Here is a 15,068-nt window from a genome sequence, read left to right on the forward strand (position 1 = left end):
TACTGGGTTCTGAACAGATTGGTTTCTGTGCAGGGAAAACTACTGTAAACCATTGTCTGATATTAACTTCTCTGGCAGAAAAATACACAAGAATTGAACGGAAAAAATATGTGGCTTTTTTAAATCTAAAGGGAGCATTGATACTATCCCAAAAGAATCTTTGTGGAACAAACTTCACAAAAATCCATGCCTTTTTATGTTAATGCGAAGTCTGTATTCCAACATGACTTGCCAAATAAAATGTAATATCATTGTACCTAACAACAAAGATCCCAGTTAAGAAAGGCATAAGACAAGTTGTATCCTTGCCCCCATTTATTCAATTTATACATTAATGATCTAGCCCCATACATGGAAGAAATTGATAGTCTACCACCAAAACTGGGCCACCTTTACTCTTGCATGCTGATGACATAGCAATCTTAGCGTGTACGCTGATTGCCCTAAGACGATATTTACGAGCCTTTATTAACTGTTGCCAACAAAACAATCTCATTATTAATTCCGAGAACTCAAAAATCATGGTTTTTGCAAAAAGATGGCAACAACACACACGGAAAATTGGCAATGTAACCATAGAACAACTAAAGTGCTTCACATATTTAGGCCTGGATTTCTATTACAACCAGAATTGGACACAACATAAAGCTCGAGTAATAAATCTGGCAAAATGTGCATCATCAGCCATTACATGATTTTATTTCCATGAAGAAAATCAGCTAATTCGGGCAACAGTTTGAATTTTCAACACCAAAGTAATACCACAATTTCTCTATGCAATACCTATCTGGATACATGCATGTTCCACTGAAATAAAGCAAATCCAAACCTGGTTTCTCCATCAACTAGTACGCCTACTGAAATGTGTTACATATTTTACCATCTGTACAGAAACCAGCCAATGGCTACTGGAGACCAGAGCCTGGATTATAACTATCAAATATTGGCTCAGGATTCATTTCCAGGCTTCCACTCCAACTTTAACATCTTATTTGTTAGAGGACTCCCACCAATTGAGTGGTCCATAAAAATCCAGAAAAAATTGTCTATATTGGAATCCATCTGGACACTTTACTCCACCTAGATGGAAGTTCCATCTTGTGGATAATTAAAAGAAGATTGTATGATCATGAGATCCAGAAGAGACTCTCTGCAGACCCAAAAATCCGCTCTCTATACTATTTTGTAATAAAACCAACCCACAACTTCTACGCAAACTACCTAACAATGCTAGACAATCCTAGACTCAGAAGAGCACTTATGCAAGCCAGAACAAATACTCTACCCTCAGCACTCTTAGCTGGCAGATTCCAGTGAATTCCATATTCAGAGAGACTCTGCATTGTTGGATGTGGACCCCTGATTCTTGTATTCTGTTGGACTGTCAACTGCATAAATACTTAAAGGAGAAATTAAGACTGTAGCACCCTTCTACCAAAGACTGAACGAACATGAGATTCTTCATTTCTTATTGATGGACCACAATTCAACATTACTTTTGAAGTGGAAAAATTTTTATTAGCAGTTTATAATCAACGATTATCTAGTCTTACTAATAATGCTAAGTAATGACTGTGATTAATGTCTAACAGACTGATGAGATGAACATTATTTTTAATGTAATAATTATAACTACCGTATATACTCGTGTATAAGTCAACCCGCATATAAGTTGAGGCACCTAATTTTACTACAAAAAACTGGGAAAACTTATTGAAGCTTCGTATAAATTACAAGGGGTGGGAAATGCAGCAGCTACTGGTAGAAATTTCAAAAATAGAAAATAGATACCAATAAAATTACATTAATTGAGGCATCAGTAGGTTAAATGTTTTTGAATATTTATTTCAAAGAAAAACAGTAAACTAGCTCTGTAAGAGGAAAAGAGCGTCAACAAGAACAATATGGTATCAACAATAACTTTAAAAGTACAAAAACCTTAGCTTTTTTTGTAAGGAAGGGTTTTAAACAATGTATCTCACAATAAAAACTGGAATGAACATGCCTATTCACTGTGACTCAAAATACCCTGCTTTTTAAAAGAATAGTTCATTATTTTTAGTGTACATATTTTTAAAATTGCACATGGCAGGTGTCATTTTAGAAGGAACATTCACACAACCTGTCAGGGGGAGGAATGTTTATGTTAGCAGTACCAACATTTCAGAGTATCTTTAGGATACCCTCCTGATGATACCACCCAGGTTTGGTGAAGTTTGTTTCAGGGGGTCCAAAGTTATGGACCCTCAAAAGGGTAGCCCCATCTACTATTAGCTCCCATTGGAAACAATGGGGGATGGGGGCACCCATTTTGGGGATCCATAACTTCTGGGACTCAATTGTTTGGCCTCTGATTCTATATGAGAATTCCTTGAAGATAGCAACCTTAATAAACCAATGTTTAAAGTTAGAAGGGCTAGGAGATAACCTGTTGACCATTCAGTTCCAACTGGGGAAGGTATGATTGAACAAGGAACTCAGACATACTGCAGGGTCCACAGATAGTGCACATATAACTAGGTCTGGTGTTCCTGATCCCACGTTGGAAGTTCATGAGGGCTCAGGTGAGGTGGTATTGGATATGACTGAATAGTGCATTGTCATAAGCTTCCAAGTTTTCCTATCCAATGCATCCAAATCAGCCTGTGTCCAGTTTATGATTCCATAGGTGTCCCTGATAACAAGTATGGATCAGGAGTTGATGATCATGATAGTAATCCCACCATTTAATTTGGATTTTATCCAGCTGCAAAATGCCCAGGTTTGTTTGTTTGTTGTTATTTCATTATTAAGACAGGGCTCAAGACTGTAGTCATAAGAACAGAATAAAGAATAAAGAGCAGAATAAAGAATAAAGAAACCACTGAAGCAGTAAATTAATATTTCTGCAATGAATTTCCAATGAAATGTTTCTCCTACACCAAAAGTGACAACTGCCATATTCAGCATTTTGCATGGAACCAAACTGTTTATTAAAGTTGTCCTGCCACTGGAGCTTCTCACCTGAGTTGAGTGTGTACTGACAGTTGTCTCTTGTGTTTTACAGTTGTCTCTTGTGATTTACAGTTGCCTCTTGTGATCCAGCCCTTAGTGCAAGACTGAAAGGCCAGTGTGGCAAGCAAATAATAATCGTATTCTTGTGATCTTACACCTACAGAACACCAAAACTTTTCTCCACATTTTGCAGCACAGTTGTGATTTTTAAGATCTGTACCTCACACATATTTTCCTTCCATGCCAGAGTGGCATTAGCAAGAGATATAGGCATGGCCTAAGAGTCTTCTGTAGTTCACATGATTGATAGTTACGAGAAAAGTGAGATTTTTTTTCTTTTGGTTCCTAAGATGAAGACAAGGATTGGATTGTCACTTAACATAAAGCCCCTCTGTGAGGCAAATAAAAAAGGCTTGGCAATTCCTCGTTGTTTATTGTGGAGATACAAAGGAAGAGAGGCCTAAATTCTCCAAGGCTGAAGTTGATTATAATGATTCTGCAGGTTGCTATTGTGGTTGTTACAGGCAGCAGCCATTTAGCAGTAGAATTTCAATCAGCAGTTTACCTGATGAATCAATAATGGGAAGGATTTTTTTTCCTGTTTACACGCTTGGTCATCTGGGCCATTTTCACAGCTGGAGCAATAGACCTACTGCTAATTTCTCAAGAAAATAGCTACATTATATCCTTTAGAACAATGCAGATCAAGTCTTATTTCCTAGTTGAAGAAAAAAAGAAAGAAAAGCAAGCAAGCAAGCTATATGGCTGGAGAGAATGAAGAAAGATGTTAGAATTGGTGCTATCGCTTCACAAAGCGATTCTGTAAATTCTGTAAATTTTTTAGCTGTCTCTTTTTGATCAATTGCTTCAAATAATCAAAATTGAACTTATTTTGGGGTTCCTTTGCAATCTATCAACTTTGTGACATAACTGATTGTGCGGGTTTTCCGGGCTGTGTGGCTGTGGTCTGGTAGACCACAGCCACACAGCCCGGAAAACCCACCACAACCAGTTGAATACAGCTGTGAAAGCCTTCGACAATACAGTTGTGACATAAGTTTCTCCGTGTTCCTGTCTGGCAATTATGTTAATTTTGGTGAGCACAGGACTAGGGAAGTATAAAGGAAGTTTATTAAGTTCTGCTTTGTTCTGTTAAAATTTGGATTGGATTCTTACATCATGGCTTTAGTGTAGTTAGATTTAGTCGTCTTCTACATGGGTTTCAAGGTTGCTTTGACTGGCTGTCAGGATCTTGGGGGTTGTGCCATGGGTACTCTGGCAGGCTTTGTATATATCTTTCACACCTGGAAGAAAAATATGATTTCATATTTTCCCAGTTTTCCTTCACCATGGGGCCTAATTCTGGTAGGGAAAGCACACTTTGGGGGAAGAAGAGAAGTATGGCTTCCTACTGCATTCCCCCCTTTCAAGAATCTCTGTTGCCAAGGAGAAGCACACTGTGGGTGTGGGGAGGAGAGTATGGCTTCCTACAGCAAGGCCTTCTGGGAAGCGTACTCCATGCCCACCTGGGATGAACTGGAATCTGAGCCCTCGCTGTTTCTGGTTCATTGTTGGGAATACACTGCTCAATTATATAAAGATTCCAGATCCAATTGTTTGCCAGACTAGAATTCCTTTTCTATTTATCTTATCTTTTTTGTTGGCCATTTGATCAGTGGCATCAGTGTTTCTTTGTCTGTTTTCTAACCTAACTGCTAAACCTACATTAATGAATGAAACCGAGATTGTTTTCTCGTTTGCAGATGTGGCAAACAGAACATACCAGAAGGGGTGTTTGGCAATATAAGTCACTCTACAAGATCTCCTTGAAATGTCACCACATGAGTGATGGCCTTTCTCCTTTACCAATTTATCATTCATCTTGATAGCTACAAAGTCACAGTGGAAGGTGCCAAGATTTAAATCCAGAGCAAGTCTGAAGTCAATTTTTGCTTGTAGCTGTAAATAAAAAGGATTTTTTTTCTTCCAGAGTGTACTCAGGAGAAGTATGAGTGAACTCCCAATTTACTGGGACCCCTATTTGTGCCACATGTAGAACAGCAGCTTGCTGGGCCAGACACCATCTTCTACCAGTGCTCCTGAGTCTTGGGTAACTTGCACGGGCCCCTGTGGCTCACTCTCCAAGCCTGCCAATCAGATGACTGCCTGGACTGGCTCTGATGAGGCCAGTTTTACTTCTGGTCCAGTGGACATGGGTTGCATTCTCTCTCAGGGGCTTTTGAGGCAGGGAGCATTGGAGGAAAGGTCAGGTCAAGAGGAGGTAGCTGAGTCAGCCTAACCTGGAAGAGCTGTGTGCTGCATCAGTGTCAGCAGAGCTGGTGCCTGAAGCAGTGACCATGTGGAGCCTACCACTCCCTCCACCACTCATTGGCAAGCCCACTTTAAATGAATGATTGCCCAGGCTTTTCTGTGACCATACCTTCTGTGGCAGTGGAAGGCTCTGCTCTGCTCCAGGCTCTTCTAGGGAGTAGTGGTTGGGGCTTTAATCTTGCCCATGCTTCAACAACTCTGTATGGGAGGTGTTGGGAGGCCACCTGAGGAAACCCTTTTTTGATCCACTGCTGGCTTGGGAAGTAGCAGTTTTGTTCTTTGGCCCCCTGGATTACCTTCTGGTTAAGGGTGAAGTTACATGGGCACCCTTCTCCCTGCATGCCTCTGCAGCACAGATTAGGAGCCCCAGATGGGCAATGGCATCTGTTTCCCATCACCAACAATAGGAACATGATACCCCATCCCAGTGCTGCTCAACCAGCCTGGCAGGGGCTAGAGGTAGTCTGGGCTTTGTCTTACAACCTCTGGTGGCTCATGGAGAAGCCTCTAGCAACAACAACAAAATATTTTAAGTATTTTTTAAAAAATACTTGTTCTCCCTCCACTTGTTTCTTTAAAGTAATTGTCCAGGCCCTGTTAAGTACAGGCAGCTTTTTTGGATTTGATTCCTTTGAGCAGGTGGCCTGACTGTTTGGCCTAGGGTAAGTACAAGGCAACTGTGCCCTTAGTAGTGGAGAGAGGGAGGCTTCAGGAATAGTAAGTTTGTTGGGAGCAGAGCTGTGGTAAGTTTTTGGGGAAGCGGGCAACTAGTGGTGATTTTGGCATTGGGCCAGATCCTTTTGGGGCAAGATTGGGCCTAAGTGCCTATCATTCCAGTAGGGGGGCCCATTAAGGGTTCTTGGGGGTGTAGGTTAAGGAGGCATATTTAGTCAGAGGCTGCTGGTCTCTTCTCACCCCCAAGTGGCTGGGGGATCCCATAGTGATCTGCCCCCAGGTGTTCCCATATCTCTGCAATCTCAGGTTCTACTTCCTCAGCAGGCAAGCTGAGGGATGGGTTTTCCATTGCGTGGCAGGAAGGCCACTTGATGCCTTGGATCCATTGTCCTAAGCAAAGCCTAACATCTGCAGCTGTAACCAATAAAGTTGTGGTGTGTTATACCCAAATATGCTGCTATTTCACTTAGCTGCCCAGCACTCAGTCATCCATTCACCACTGAGGTCACACTTAGAGCTCTGAGATATTTTCTTCTTTGTGTTCCTTCTTGTGTTTATTTTTGAACTAATAGTGCTAAGAGTTACAGCTTGAAAATTTAATTCATGAAATGAGCTGCATATTATGATTTTTCTTCCTTTTGATTTTTATAAAAGGAAAACTTTTATTTCATTACTGCTTGTTTGAGTAAGAAATTATTAGAGTTTGGAGCTGCCTTTCTTGTAATGCTTAAAATGCTTAACATTTGTCAGAAATCAGGTTCGATGGAAAGAAGATAAGGTAGTTGTGTCTGTTCTATTTTAAAGGTCATGAGTACCCAGATCATAGGGACTGACATAGTGAAAAACAACCACAGGTAACGTTTGTAATGGATAATTTATAGCTTTGGTGGAAAATGTTTAATTTGTATTCTTTATATTCATAAGGTACTCTAAAACTGCATCTCTAGGGAAAATAAGTAACTATGAACCTACCTTTTCCATGATGATAGCAATGGATATGTTGAAGCTACTTTACTGAACACAAGAAACTTAACTGTGATGTAGCTCGATGGCCCATATGCAACAATATACGTTAGAGGGTTCTGGTAATGCACACTGATAGAATAACATGTATAGTTCCATCTTGTTGAAAGGAGAGAAGTTTGATGATGAAGAACAGGCTGGTGGGAATTTTAGAACCTTTAAAGAGAAGGAAGAATAATATTTTGTCCCATTTATGGCTATGAGTTGGGAGGAGGTGGACTGGAATCACAAGTTGATGCCTATATCTGGTCTTTTCATTTTCAAAGGTAATTTCAGATTTAGGAAAGATTGCCTATTTATTCCATATTTTTTATTTTTGAAAAGAGATGTTTACTTGCTCAAAGGTGTGTCATGCTGTAGCATGTTCTCATATATGGATGCAACGGTAGATCTAGTTGTCTGAGTGGTCTGTATAGGACTATGCAAATTTGATCCTGAAGACATAGAAAATCCAGTGGGAGAAGGTATCTTTTAAGCTGTTGCCCTAAGTGAGTTTGTTTTTAATGAACTAAACAGTATTAGCATAAGAATGCTATCTGTTTCACAAAGGAACATTCTGAAGTCTCATTTTAGATGGAGAAGAGGGCAGGAATCTGGGAAGGGAATAATACTATGACCAGAACTTCTTTTTGAGAAAGGCTGTGCAGGTCAAAAAGAGCATCTGAGTGCAGCTGAGGAGAGAAGATAAATTGAAATCAAAAGAATACTGAGAATGTAAATAGCTTTCCATTGTTAAAAAAATATCAAATCAGTAGGCTGGGTGTCAAACAAATTGTCAACATTTGTTTTATGATTACTTATTATACTTTCAGCATATTCACGATACATATCTGAAATTATTCTTTCCTGTGGAACAAAACACTTTTAGATGGGAAATATAAAAAGCCTTATAAATATTCTCCCCCATTAAAAACTCAACATGAAGCTAAGTACTAGTGCTGCCAATGTGACACACATTTGAGGCCCAGTTCACATATACACAAAAATGAGTTTGTAACATGGTGATAATAACTAAGGAGACTGTCTCATTAGATGATAGAATGGGCAGCCTGACTTCAGACTCATGTGGGAAGGCTGCTCCATTAGGCTGCTCCATTAGGGCAAATGGGGCATGTTCTCCTTAGTTACCACCAATCCAGGGGGTGACAGTTAGTCAGCTCCAATATACTAATTCTTTGTAGAACTCAGCAGGGAAGTCCCTCCATACAAAGTCTCACATGTACACTTTTTCATGCACTTGAAGAAACAGTTCTAGCCCTCAGGGGCAGTAAGAAGAGGTTGAGAGGCTTAGTTAATACATGGAATGCACTGACCAATCAAGGGCTTAGAAAAGTGAACAACATAGTCCTATTAGTTAGTAAAATTGCCAATTGGCCTGGATAAAATTTCATTTTCCCTTTAATAGAGATTTGTTGGAATGTGAAATAACAATAACAACAATAATATCAGCACTGCTAAAAACTGGAGGGAACATAACCCACAGAAAGTCTTGGAAAATGAGAAGGTTAAAATCTTGTGGGACTGTCAAATCCAAATGGGTAAAGTATTGGTATATAACATGGTATTTGTATAGATACCTGCAGAGCTGCTTTATGAATATGACAGATGTTGAGTATGTTGATTTAAAGATGTTTCAAGTGCAGCTCTACTGTTTTTGGAATGGTGCTAATTATCACTGGGATGATCTCAGCTGGTTTGTGCCATGGCTTCTGAATCTCAGTTTTCAAATAATGATATTTAGTGACCTTCTTATGTTCTTTTTCATCAACTCTGCTTTTCCCAGGTATGGCTATGTTGATGATGGTCACTTTCTTATCCTTGATCACTGTGATATCTGACTTGTTATACACAGAGGTGTATGAGGGGAAATGGCGCCCGAGGACAACACCTCCTTCAGGTTCCACCCATCGCCACCCCCCTGCACTTGGGGGCAAGGATTGGGGATGGGGCTCAGGCTGGCTCAGATGCCCCTGCTCCCCCTGCTCAAACTCCATCAGCAGTGGCCAGATAGGTGGCGCCTGGGAACAAAGGTGACCCCATGTCCCTATAGGAGCCACCTATCTGGCCACAGCTGATGGAAAAAGCAGCCCTGCTGGTATCCATACAAATACCACATTGATACATTACAACATCGTAGGCTTTTGGCTGAGGCTTGAATTGTAATGAAACACCAACAACCAGCTAAAGCACTGGCCGCTGTGATATCAAACAAAATTTGATGACGATGATGATACTAATCCAGACTGAAACCAGGCTCTGGGTGACTAATAACATAGAATTTTTACAATTGAATTGTAAACACCATATTAATAATTAAAATATTAAATATTAATAAAATAATAGCACCTTATCATGACTCTCAGATGATGTTGTTTCCAGGTTCAGTGATACCATATGTATCTAGCATGGGGAGCCAAAAATTACTGGTGAGCATAAAATAGGGTTAGGGAAAAAACAAGTAGGAAAAAGAGAAAGAGGAAAAGGGAAGAAAGGGAAAAGACAAGAGGGGGAAGGGGAAAGGGGAGAGGAGAAAATGAGAAGGCAGGGGGAGGAAATAGGAAGGGGATGCTAGCTAAGAGAACCGTTGCTATTCAATGGTAAGCCTGGTGGAACTGTATTACTTCAATTCCTTGGAAAGTTTCAGCTTCCCATTTCCACACATGAAGCCTTTATTAGGACACATTTTTCTCTAAGCCAATTTGCAACCCTACTGTATAATGATTTAGGATGCTTGTGCCTGTGCTGGGTGGGCTGCTATTTTGGGCTGCTGCTTCTGGTTCCTGCAGAAGAAGAAGCTACTTTAAGCTTGGAAAATAATTCAAAAGCTACACTGTAGTGAGCAGAGAACAAATGTGGGTCTTGTTCCCTTGCTCTATATTGTTGGTGCTGCTGTTATTTGGCTTACTTAGCCTGTATAGCAATTTAGTATTGATTTGGTAAGGTTGTAGCTGTCAATGCATTAACTGAAGATTCTCAGGGTATAAAAGCATAATTTGAGGCAATATAGTTTGTTTCCACTTTTTATTTTGTAATTTGTAATTGTAATTGGGTCAGGATCCCAATACCCTGCCAGTCCTGATCGAAACCAACCTCCACTCCTTTGCATAAAACTGCTTGCAAATAGGAAAAAAACACATCCCAGGGAAAGATCTGACACCTTCTCTTTTCTTACTCTGTTCATTTTCTCATTGAGAATAGTTTTTAGAGTAGGAGAGTATTCCAAAATATTGTATTCTACTTGTATTCTGAAGTGGCACAGTCCAATCTGGTGAACTGAATTTGTTTCCTCATTCCTACACATGAAGCCTGCTGGTCACAGTGCTCTCAGAACTCTTTCAGACCCACCTACATCACAAGGTATCTGTTGCAGGGAGATGAAGGGAAGAAGTTTGCAATCCCCTTTGAGACTTGTTGCAGGAGAGAAAAATGAAATATAAATCCAAACTCCTCCTCTTCATTTCAGCATTCCACTTAATCCTCATCTTGCTCTCTTGAATGGGTAAATCAGATATAATATGTCCATTGGACTCCTATGGGAGAGGAAGCAGATATGCAAATCTTGTCACACTGAAACCATATGAAGTTATTCTTCACTTTGAATTATGCCTGATAGTTTTTTCATGATAATAATCTACTTCAAAATAATGATTAACATTCTCCTAAAGCAGGTTATAGTAAGATTCCAGATATGTCCTGAAATGTGTCAGGGTTCAGTTTCTACATCCTAAACATTTCCTCCAGTTTTTAGGAACTTTGTCCCAAACAATGCTTACACAACTAATCTATCAAAATGAACAAGTATCTATCAAAATGAACAAGTATCACAGAAAAATGGACAGTTCTAATAACAATACAATCAGTATGCTGAGGCCATAAATCATTTAAGAAAATTTTAAAAAATCTACATAAATTTTGATGGGTCTTGTTTGTTTATTTAAATCTTTGGAAAGATAATTCACAATAATTGTGAATCATCATGCTCATCAACAAGATAACAAAATGTGGAACTCAAAACTAGCCCTTCTTGTGTGCAAAACTTTCTTGTGATAACATTGTCAAGGTTAATTTGATCCTTATTATGTCCTGTAATGACTTTTGCATTCAACTGCATCTATTTTTCATTTAAACTCTAATAGAGGGAAACTATCAACAGTTTTATTCATAAATTTTCTAAAAATTGAAAAACACTCAAGTCTGGCTTAAGAACTACAAGGACTGAGGAATTATGTGGATACAGGGAATAAAGGGCTTCAGTGCTGCTGGTGAAGTCCAGCAACTATCCCTTATATTGGAACCCGTGTCTGCTAAAGAGAGAGGATGCTCATTTCTCTGACAAATTACAGTGATATCTGTGTTGCTGCTATTAGGCTGTGTCTGCAAAGAGAATATGTTTTAAAGCCTGTGACATGCTGTTTCCATATGTAGGAAAATGATATATCCTGACATCTACAGTTGATTGACATACAGTTGACATCTTAGGTTTTTTTTAAAAAACCCAAAGTATATCTATTCTGTGGTAGTATTTCCAACACATTGTGATTCCTACATTCAATTATCTTTGGATAAGCTAGAAACATCAATAGTGTTCTGTGCTGTCGTGTGTGTGTGTGTGTGTGTATGTGTGTATGTGATCACTTATCCAACCAAACTTGTTGCACTTCATTCTCAACAATATAGATCAGGAAGAAAAATGTTTTATGATATATAACATATCAGCTTTGTTTGGTTTAATGTACTATTTATTTATTTATTTATTTTATTTTATTTATTTGTTCCACTTTTATACCGCCCTCCCCCAAAGGGCTCAGGGCGGTTTACAACATGGATACATACAAGTGGATACATAAAATAAAATGCTAAAATTTATGCCAGTTAAAATACAGCGCTCCAAGTTCATAAATATTTAAAACAGATGGCGTTCAACCTTTAACCCCTCTAACTCTGAGAGGGGGACAGCGGATCTCAGGTGTTAATGGGCACCTATCAGCAGCCGGCCTCCCCAAAAGCCCGGCGGAATAACTCAGTCTTACAGGCCCTGCGGAATTCATTTAGGTCCCGCAGGGCCCGGACAGCTGGCGGAAGAGCATTCCACCAGGCAGGAGCCAGGGCTGTAAAAGCCCTGGCCCTAGTGGAGGCCAGCCGCATCATAGAGGGGGCGGGGACCTCCAGTAAATTGGCCTCTGCCGACTGCAGAGACCGACGTGGGACATATGGGGCCAAACGGTCCCTGAGGTACGAAGGTCCCAGACCGCGTAAGGCCTTAAAGGTTAACACCAATACCTTGAAGACGATTCGGAATTCAACTGGGAGCCAGTGCAAATGGTGCAACACGGGCGTGATGTGATCTCTGGAGGCACCTCCCGTGAGCAAACGAGCCGCCGCGTGCTGGACCAGGTTCAATTTCCGAATCAACCTCAAGGGTAGGCCTGCGTAGAGCGAGTTGCAATAGTTTAATCTGGAGGTGACCGTTGCATGGATCACTGTGGCCAGATCCGCCTGGGAGAGGAAGGGGGCCAGCCGCCGGGCCTGGCGAAGATGGAAAAACGCAACCCGGGTTACATGGGCCACCTGGGTCTCCATAGAAAGAGACGAATCCAGGTGGACCCCCAGGCTGCGAACCGAGGGGGCCGGTGCCAATGAGACCCCCTCCCACACCGGCGGCTGAAAACCCCCTAAGTGATTTCTTCATATGTTATTGTTATAGAGGAGATAATTTCACTGCTTCTTTGATCTCGTACACTCCTAGTGTATACAGTGGTTTGGTTTTACTACAGATTCTAAAATATAAGCAGAATAAAGGTTTTCTTTGTTATTTTTATGGATCTTGCATTTTATTTGTTTGTTTTCCACTTCTATGCTGCCCAAAATGCTTTTAAATTCTATAGAAGAATCTGTCATATTGACTTAGACTGTAGCAACATCCTTGTAAGCTTTGCTTTTTATCATTATATCTTGCTATAAATGTATTTTAACATTCCCTCAGCCATTTCAGAACCTCAAATAAATAAATTCAGTGTGCTCTGGCTTTGATCTTTGATCTTCAGGGCACAGGGGATTTGATCTTCAGGGCACTGACCCTAGTGGAGGGGCAAATATGCCAGTGGCACCATGGCATCCCAGGACACCTGGACATGGTGCCCAGTACTGTGTCAGCACTCTTGCATCACCGCCTGTTCTGTTGGCACATTAGGGGCATGGTGGAGGATGCCCATCTCTTCCCTATATGCACAGGTGCTACCAGGTTGGTGCTATTTTGTTATTGTTCTAGTACTGTACTGGAAGAGGGCCTTTTTAGTGGGACAGTTGAGAGATTCTCAGGAGGTCCTGAATATGGTGGTGTTGGGTTTCCAGGATACTTTCCAGAGAACCCTTGGTTGAAGGAAGATTCTCAGCAATGAGAGGCACCAATACCCTCCTTTTTGCTGTAACAGTTTGTATATAGTGGCTCTCATGCCAAAAAGGTAAGACCCCTGCAAGAACCAAGTCACACTCTTGTTGATCAGTGTATGGGAGGAGAAAGAGTTAGAAGAGAGTAAGGCTTAGTTTTTTCTTACTACACAGAAAAAGTCATTTTGCAGATGGCAGGTCAACCCAATGCTTCTCAACTGGCAGAAGACCCAGCTAGAACCACTATTGCTTCTACTTGGAGAATGGAAAGCATTCCCTCAGAAGTGATCTGGGAGGAAAAAACATAGAGTATTTTGTTGCATGGTGTAACTGACTAATTTTGTAAATAGAAGACTGGTACATGAATTTAAAGAAAAATGGGAGTTTTATTCTAAGCATTATAAAATATAAAGTATTATTCAATTTTGAGAGCAGTTGTGATTTTAATATGATTGTGTTGTGATTTTAATATATAAGTGTATAAATGTAGACATATTTCCAGAGGTGTGTTTGGGTGAAATGTCACCCAGGAACAGCACCTGTTCCAGGGACCCCCTGCCGCTCTCCCCAGGCCCTGGGGAGGGCAGAAGCCAGCCTGCAGGGTGGCAGGGAACAGGAGACCACAGCAGGCGGCCTAGGAGGTGACCTGCCACCATGGTGCCTGTCCGAGTCTCCCCCGAGCCCCACCCCCAAAGGCCTGGGGAGGGAAAGAGGTGGCTCGGATTGGCGCCATGGCAGTAGGCTGGCTCCTGGCAGCAGGCTGGCTCTGTCTTTAGGTGCTTTTAGGAGGAGGGGTGGGGGCGATTTTGCGATCCCACCATTGTGGCCAGGGTAATTTGACCCTTCCCATGGATATTTCTTTAACAGTTAATAGTTACTAATATGACAAGTAAATCAAGCAATTATAAGATTACAGGAAAGATTTGTTATCTTTTATATCAAAAATATTATTACTCCTTATTTAGAATTGCTTTTTGAATTCCTTCAGTATTGTTGACAATTAACGTAGATCCATCTTTGATGTGTTTGTATACTATTATTCTATTTCCTGTGTATTTTATGTTGTTACGTTCTGCTTTTTGAAAAACCAAAATTATGCTTAAAAAGTGAAGAATTTATTTTTCCTAACATTATTAATGATATGGTAAACATTTTGATATATTTGGAATAAATATATTGGAATGTAACTTTTTTAGCACATAAATAATTGGCCGCAAGTCTCCCTTTCCCTTCTCTCAAGCAAGGCTGACTTCTTAGTTGAGATATTCAACATGCAAGCTTAAAACTAAGAAAATTGACATCAAAGGAGTTTGCTCAGGGTTTTACTGTTAGTCAACTTTGTCAGGCTTAATCATTTTCAAAATATATCCTTAAATTAATTTTAATTAGAAATTGAGAATTGAAACATGTCTAAAGCCAAACCACTTATTGGTTATCCAAGTTATTAAAAGTGTAGAATGTGTATGTGTTTGTGTGTGGGTGGGGGGTTTGCCTCACAATGTTTGTCTATTCTCATTCAGTAAAAGAAAGGAAATACAAATTAACTCTAGTGTTGGAAATACAAATTAACTCTAGGGTTTACATGCCCATTTTTTCCTAATGATGCTCAAAATGAGATCTATCATGCATAAGTAAAATTAGATCAGTAAGACATTTAT

This window comes from Sphaerodactylus townsendi, linkage group LG04 (assembly GCF_021028975.2).
Source record: "Sphaerodactylus townsendi isolate TG3544 linkage group LG04, MPM_Stown_v2.3, whole genome shotgun sequence".
Taxonomy (NCBI): Eukaryota; Metazoa; Chordata; class Lepidosauria; order Squamata; family Sphaerodactylidae; genus Sphaerodactylus; species Sphaerodactylus townsendi.